Consider the following 7,988-nt stretch of genomic DNA (forward strand, 5'->3'; position numbering starts at 1 on the left):
AGCGTTTTTACATAGCGATTTTTCAGCTGAAAAATAACTTTTGGGGACCAATTTTATTTTGGGTGGTTATTGCCAGGGCCTTCAAAAAGGAATCTCCCACCAGGGTTTGGAATGCCACTTACTGGAATTTGGGTAGGAGAGACTTGCAAAGTAGTGGCATGAGTCAAAGAACAGGTTTGAAGCCAGTGTAAAATTAGAAAATACAGTTCTACTTCAGGGAAAGCAAAAAAGGAGATCTGAGAACTTTCAGCTCATTTTAACTAAAGCTGCTGATGTGCACCCAAGTAGATGGCAAACGTGGCTCTCTGCTCAGTTCCCCTGGTTTGGAGAGATTGCTTGCTTCCAGTAAGTTCTGCATTATCTGAAATAAAGCATAAGACAGTCTTCACTGTTCTCTCACCCAAAGGAATGTAAACATTATACCCAAAAAATTTCAATTTGCATTTGGAAACAAAGCTCCCTGATTGGCACATCAGACTGAAGTGTATTTCAGAACAGAGTTATTCTTCCGATTTTGCATATATTAAGTTTTGTAATGCAGTTCACAGCACACTCCCTCCTCCTAAAATATTAAAATACGTATTAGCATGCATACTTCAGGATATGTAGAATGCTAAAACAATATGTTTTGAAATCTGCATTTTTGAGAACATATATTCAAAAATACACAAACAAAGACACATTTGCTGCAGGTTTTTAAATAAACTACAGATGAATATGGAATGGGATAGAATGATAACATTGATTGAACTGAAAAGGAATTAATCTATGTCAGGTGTTTACACTGTATGAAAGAAGTGAACGACAATTAAACGTACCAGATGTCTTGAAAACAGGGCCCATGATCAATTTTGTTTGACCCATGATATTGGATTACAACTTCCATCATCCCCTATTTGGATTTTAGGGGTTGTAATCTGGAAGCAGGTTGAGGAAAGGTGAAGGATATTCTGCCTCAGGTTCAACAACTTCTTTAGCTATTTTTGGTGTCTGTACAGTGTTCCCCCACTACTTTGTGGTTCGTTTTTTGCGGACTCACTGTTTCACTGTTTTTTAATACATACTAAAATAATATTATAAAGTATAAAAAAATATGATTTACAGTGGCGGTGGTCTCAATCGGGTGCGGGCGGAGGGGCGGAGAAGGAGCCCAAACGGCAGCGGGAGGAGAAGGAGGCGGTGCCATGTTCCCCAGCCTCTTTCTTTCTGTCTTCCTTCCCTCCCTCTATCCCTCCCTCTTTCTACTTCCTTCCTAAGGAGAAGCCTAGCATCCCTACTTCACGGATTTTCACTTATCACGGGTGGTCCTCGAACGTAACCCCCACGATAAGTGAAGGAACACTGTATTACATTTGCATATTGATGCACTTGGATGTTTATGCACAATGTTTATGCACAAGAAGTGGAAAAGGGGAGAAATCACCAAAGAAGAATTCAAACGTATAGCCAACACCTATAGGGAAAAGGTTCGCAAGGCTAAAGCGCAAAATGAGCTCAGGCTTGCCAGGGACATAAAAAACAACAAAAAAGGCTTTTTTGCTTACGTTGGTAGAAAAAGGAAGAAAAAGGAGGCGATAGGGCCATTGCAAGGAGAAGATGGGGTGATGGCGACAGGGGACAGGGAAAAGGCAGAACTACTTAATGCCTTCTTTGCCTCGGTCTTCTCAGAAAAAGAAAGCCAACCTCAGCAACACGGAATGGACGAAGGATTGGGGGAAATCCAACCCCAAATAGGGAAACAAGTTGTCCAGGAACACTTGGCCTCTCTAAACGAATTCAAGTCCCCAGGGCCAGATCAGCTACACCCAAGAGTACTGAAGGAACTAGTGGAAGTTATTTCAGAACCACTGGCAATTATCTTCGAGAGTTCTTGGAGAACGGGAGAAGTCCCAGCAGATTGGAGGAGGGCGAATGTGGTCCCTATCTTCAAGAAGGGAAAAAAGAACGACCCAAACAATTACCGTCCGGTCAGCCTCACATCAATACCAGGCAAAATTCTGGAAAAGATCATTAAGGAAGTGGTCTGCGAACACTTAGAAATAAATGCGGTCATTGCTAATAGTCAACACGGATTTACCAAAAACAAGTCATGCCAGACTAATCTGATCTCTTTTTTCGATAGAGTTACGAGTTGGGTCGATACAGGGAATGCTGTGGATGTAGCGTACCTGGATTTCAGTAAGGCCTTCGACAAAGTCCCCCACGACCTCCTGGCAAACAAACTAGTAAAATGTGGGCTAGACAAAACTACGGTTAGGTGGATCTGTAATTGGCTAAGCGAACGAACCCAAAGGGTGCTCACCAATGCGTCGTCTTCATCATGGAAAGAAGTGACAAGTGGAGTGCCGCAGGGCTCCGTCCTGGGCCCGGTTCTGTTCAACATCTTTATTAACGACTTAGACGAAGGGTTAGAAGGCACGATCATCAAGTTTGCAGACGACACAAAACTGGGAGGGATAGCTAACACTCCAGAAGACAGGAGCAGAATTCAAAACGATCTTGACAGACTAGAGAGATGGGCCAAAACTAACAAAATGAAGTTCAACAGGGACAAATGCAAGATACTTCACTTCGGCAGAAAAAATGGAAATCAAAGATACAGAATGGGGGACGCCTGGCTTGACAGCAGTGTGTGCGAAAAAGACCTTGGAGTCCTCGTGGACAACAAGTTAAACATGAGCCAACAATGTGATGCGGCTGCTAAAAAAGCCAATGGGATTCTGGCCTGCATCAATAGGGGAATAGCGTCTAGATCCAGGGAAGTTATGCTCCCCCTCTATTCTGCCTTGGTCAGACCACACCTGGAATACTGTGTCCAATTTTGGGCACCACAGTTGAAGGGAGATGTTGACAAGCTGGAAAGCGTCCAGAGGAGGGCGACTAAAATGATTAAGGGTCTGGAGAACAAGCCCTATGAGGAGCGGCTTAAAGAACTGGGCATGTTTAGCCTGCAGAAGAGAAGGCTGAGAGGAGACATGATAGCCATGTACAAATACGTGAAGGGAAGTCATAGGGAGGAGGGAGCAAGCTTGTTTTCTGCTGCCCTGCAGACTAGGACAAGGAACAATGGCTTCAAACTACAGGAAAGGAGATTCCACCTGAACATCAGGAAGAACTTCCTCACTGTGAGAGCTGTTCGACAGTGGAACTCTCTCCCCGGGGCCGTGGTGGAGGCTCCTTCCTTGGAGGCTTTTAAGCAGAGGCTGGATGGCCATCTGTCGGGGGTGCTTTGAATGCGATTTCCTGCTTCTTAGCAGGGGGTTGGACTAGATGGCCCACGTGGTCTCTTCCAACTCTACTATTCTATGATTCTATGATTCTATGTTTATGCACATTTCATTTGGTTTTCAAACTATGACAGATATAATTTCTTTCAAGGTTGAGACATTGCACAACCTTTCTATTCTAAAGGAAAAGCTAAACCATTTTAGGATTCGTAAATAATTTTTAAAGTGTGATGCTAGTCCTCACAGTGAATTCAAACCATAAAATAAAGTGTGATAGTGTCAATACCATAGGAAGAGTGTGCCTAATGCCATGCCATCACAGATGAGTGACACAACTCTTTAACCATGCATATAATGAGATTATTCTCAGATAAAATAGGTGCCATTGATGCACCATGTTTTATCCATTTTGGAAAACTAGACACGCAGCCAATAAAACATTACTAAAATTCAACAAAGCTATCTCTTCTTGCAGCAAAATGCCTTCCAAATAGATGCCATGGCTTTCTTTTCTGATGTATTTTGTCCTCTTTGAACAAAAACACACATAACAGCAGCTAAAGTGTATGCCCAGGAGGAGAGTTACTCCATGTGGGGATAGGAACAAAACAGCAGGTAACTTCAACACAGCGTTGAGAATAATCTCCCTCTGTGTGTTTATGTGTTTGTTTCTGTCATCTGGAAAGGGCTCAGACTAGATTAAGCAAAGATACCAATTACTGACTGGGAGGGTCCCAGAATTCCAGATGGTTGTGGGGATTATGTGAGATAGGTCAAGACAAGAGTGCTATTAAATTATCTGATTAGATCTGCAACCCAAAGAGACTTTCTCAGCTACTTTTGGATTATGAAGGGATTCTAGAACAAACTAAAGCAAAATATCTGCAGTCAATAATAATCTTGAATACCAAAACTAAGAAACTTACCTGTGAAACAGGGATGGGCAACATCCTAGAACTGAGGGTGAGGCACACATTGAACCCTTAGGGGCCATGGCACCTTTGAGTTTGTAACTACAACCATTGTCAATCAGATTTTGTGGCCGCTGCTGCTGTTCCTTACACTTTGGCAGCCGTTGTTGAAATTCAGCAAATCCTCATTAGTTCTCCATGGTGACAGAAGGGGTCAAAGTGCCCTCTTGAACTGTAGAGCTCTGCCAGTCTCAAGAGCAGTCCATTCTGAAATTCAAGAGAAAGCAAGAAATGACACAGTCGGGAGAGGCAGGTGGAGCTGATGGCAGCTGATTCTGCAGGTGCAAAGATGTGAAGGAGTACAAAACAAAGGGATGGCTGTAAAGGCTACTTTTGCCCTTGTGTGTCTTGTGTTAAATTTTTTTTAAAAAAAATTGGATTGTACAAGTAGAATATAACATATCTACATTTCCTTACAAGGATGTTTAGAGAGCAGCACAGGTGACTTATGCCGTGTGTGTGTGTGTGTGTGTGTGTGTGTGTGTGTGTGTGTGTGTGTGTGTGTGTGAAATATGGGTCTTTTGCTGCCTTGTTGTAAACTGTATAGAATAGCTGGTGGCCCTTTCTTATTTATGTGCTTACCATTTTGGCCTTCAGCTTCATAGTTGGTCTGTCAGCACCACCTACATTAGGGACATGTGTGTCTCATGGGCTGCAAACTTCAAAATGCCCACCAAGCCTTTTGGGAGTGTATTTCTATCACATTTGTAAGCCCCCTGGGCAGAAACAAAATTTTGCTTCAAAGTGCCCTTTGCTTCAAAGTGCTAGGACATTTCCACCAGATTTTGGGCCCAGACTGGCTCAATTTAAGTGAATAGAAAGTGATTTGTTGTTTTTAAAAAGGCTTCTCTTGGAACTCAAATGGCCCAGGAAGTCCCAAACATGTGGTCAAATGCCCCTAATGTTCCCTAGGGGTAGCTGGAATGCAGCAGGGGATGTAATTTTCCAAGGTTTCCTGTGGTGTTAAAGAGGCCCGCTACCCTTTCATAATTGCCCACCCATCCCCTACATGAACTGGCAAACTCTCCTCTCATAGGGACTCTTTCTGAGAAGCTATTTTTATAGGGTGGAGCTTTGTTTTTGGACCTTCTCAATTTCAGGCAGTGTCTAGTCATTCAACTTAAGCCTCCCAAATCAAACACCAAACTCCTTTGGTGGCCAAGTTCACAAGTGCTGGTGATGCCCTTTAAAGCCCTTGGGGCAGGAGTTTAGGGCCAGAATATTTAAATGTCTACCAAAGACATTGTCAGAAGCTTCTCCAAATAGCCCATTCAGGCTTTGACAGTTACACTCCTCACTCTTGCCACAGTTTGAATGACATGCCCCCTGGTAAGTATGATGACTGACAAGTTGCTGCTTGGTATCTTTGAGTTACAGAGCCAACCATCAGCTGAAACTCTTTCCTTGCAGAAGAAATGAGAGGGAAGGAGAGAGACTTCTTTTAGTTGCTGCTTGGCATTATGGCAGTGAGCCTCTTTGCCAAGTAGCAGCAGAAGGGAAGATGCTGCCAATCCCGTCACTTCCATTTTAGTCTGAATTTTCCTTGAGCAATGAGTGGTTCCTTTTCATGTCATTTGAACCACTATGCTTCAAATATTTTTGCTACGATTTTTTAAAAATAGTTTCTCTCTTCCAGTTCAGTAATCTGTGGTTACTTTAACATATCCTTTCATGTGGTGACATTACTTTTGAAAAGGTTACCATTTCTTATTGTTTTAACATTTAAAAGGCATGGCATGAAGAAAACAACCTCAGTTGGTGGTTGAGATGAGTTCATGGCAGCTAGTGATGATGGCCAAGCATAAAGCCCAATCAATATGAGACATATGAGCAGCCAGATGATTTTGCAAAGATATCACATAAACTATTAATTTATGCCAATGAACAAAGCCAATGCTTAACATCCAGATAATTCAAATGCTTTGTGAGATATCAGAGTTATCTGTTTATTTCAATTCACATGCATTATTATTTGCTTTCACTTGATTTTTAAAATATTTTTAAAGATTACAGTTATAATCCTACATTGCTGATTTAGCTAAGGATGCACCATTAGGTATCTTTGTCAGGCATGGCCCTCCAATCCTTCCTTAACAGCCAGTAGCTACATTGAGCAATGGAGGTCTGTTGTGCAGGCAATCAGGGCAAAAAAGGGTTTCATTTCCAGACTCACCTGCCAGCAATCTCGAGTGCAACAAAGAATTGCTACCGGCTCCTACCTCTGTTTATGGCAGCGTTGGTGTCTGGTAGTTTGGGGCTGGAAATGTCATCCTGCTGTGCCTTGATCACCAGCAGAACAGATCTCCTTCACTTAAATCAGCTCCCTGGAGTTTAAGGTAGGATTTAGGGAGCAGTTATGAACATAGCAATAGTGCTAAGAGCATAAATGATAGTATAATTGCATAAGAAGCAGTTACAGATTTGTAACTCCAGGTTATAAATCTGTAACTGCAATTCAGGACACCAGGCTTATATTTTTTTTAAGTAGACATGAAAGTTTTAAATAATTGATGATAAATTTTAAATACATTTGCTCAGGAAAACTTACTTCTAGGTAGGCGTGAACTACTAAGATGTCTTCACAGGTGATCATGTTAAATGTATTTTTATCTGATGTGCATCATGTCCTTTTCATGAATATTTCACTTATTTTACATAACATTTGCAATGGGCCCTTGGTATCCACTGGGATTTGGCGCAAGGACCCTCTGTGGATATCCAAATCCATGGATGCTCAAGTCCTGTTATATACAACAGTGTAGTAAAATTTTGTTTCTTACATAAAATGACAAAATCAATATTTGCTTTTTGAAATATCTTGTGTGTGTGTGTGAGGGGGGGGGGGTATTTTCAAGCCATGAATGGTTGAATCCCTGGATAAAAAAATCTGTGGATACAGTGTATCCTTGCTTTAAAACATTGTTTTATTTTTCTGTGTTTGAGATCTGGCTTACAAGAGGGAGATGCAATAATCGTGCATTAACATTCCAGTTGCCAACAGAACAGACTTCCTTCACTTGGTGCAATTGTACTTGGTAAAGGACATTTGTGTGCGTGTATGTGTGTGTGTGTGGGGGGGGGGCTGTTAAATCAGGAGCCTCTACTTAGCTAAACATATGTAACCAAACAGCCATTGTAGAATTCTGGCTTTTTGATTTGCGCATTTCCTTAACTAGTCCCTTCACTTTATTTCCCATTCAGACAGATCTCCATAGTTTTGCTAAAAAGAAAATGATGTTACTGACAAGCACTCTCTGTGACCTTAAGCAAAATGTATAGCATGTTGAAGCAAATGAATAGTCTGTCTCATCCTTACTGTTGAGGCTATGCAAGCTGCTGAGGCAGGCACATTTAAATTCTTGGTTACCGACAGAGCTGCAAATGTAAATAGAAAGCTGCATGACACAGACATTCTAGACTCTCCTTGTTAATAAAACTCCCAGGTTTCACTTTAGTGAGAAATTCAAGTACAATCAAGTTAAACTGCACTTTCTCTCCCCTTCTTTTTTTTTTTTTTGGGGGGGGGGGGGTTTGGCGCAGGATATGTGATTTAATTTCAACTAATGCCATGTCTTATGAGGTAGCCTCAAACAGATAATTACGGTAGTTGCATTCTTTATGTTTTTCAGCAATTTGATTCCATTCTAACTGGCATGGCTCTATTCTGGGGATTTGTAGTTTGGTAAAGTACTCATAATCATGTCAGCTTCCCTGAAATACAGTACTTAATTGCAGACCATTCTAAATACTTCATCACACATCAAATCCCATAGTTCCTCAGGCTGAAGCC

The 7,988-nt window shown here is 41.7% G+C and overlaps 1 long non-coding RNA gene across 1 annotated transcript; it reads right to left on the bottom strand.

Moving 5' to 3' along the window:
• Window positions 1–241: 241 nt before the first annotated feature.
• LOC134295355 (uncharacterized) lies at window positions 242–4,766 on the bottom strand. Its single transcript, XR_010001899.1, has 2 exons — window positions 4,154–4,766; window positions 242–361 (listed from the first exon to the last, which is right to left on the bottom strand). It is a non-coding gene; the product is annotated as an uncharacterized LOC134295355 (long non-coding RNA).
• Between the last annotated feature and the right edge of the window lie 3,222 nt (window positions 4,767–7,988).

The sequence above is a fragment of the Anolis carolinensis genome, chromosome 1, assembly GCF_035594765.1.
Source record: "Anolis carolinensis isolate JA03-04 chromosome 1, rAnoCar3.1.pri, whole genome shotgun sequence".
In the NCBI taxonomy this organism is placed as follows: Eukaryota; Metazoa; Chordata; class Lepidosauria; order Squamata; family Dactyloidae; genus Anolis; species Anolis carolinensis.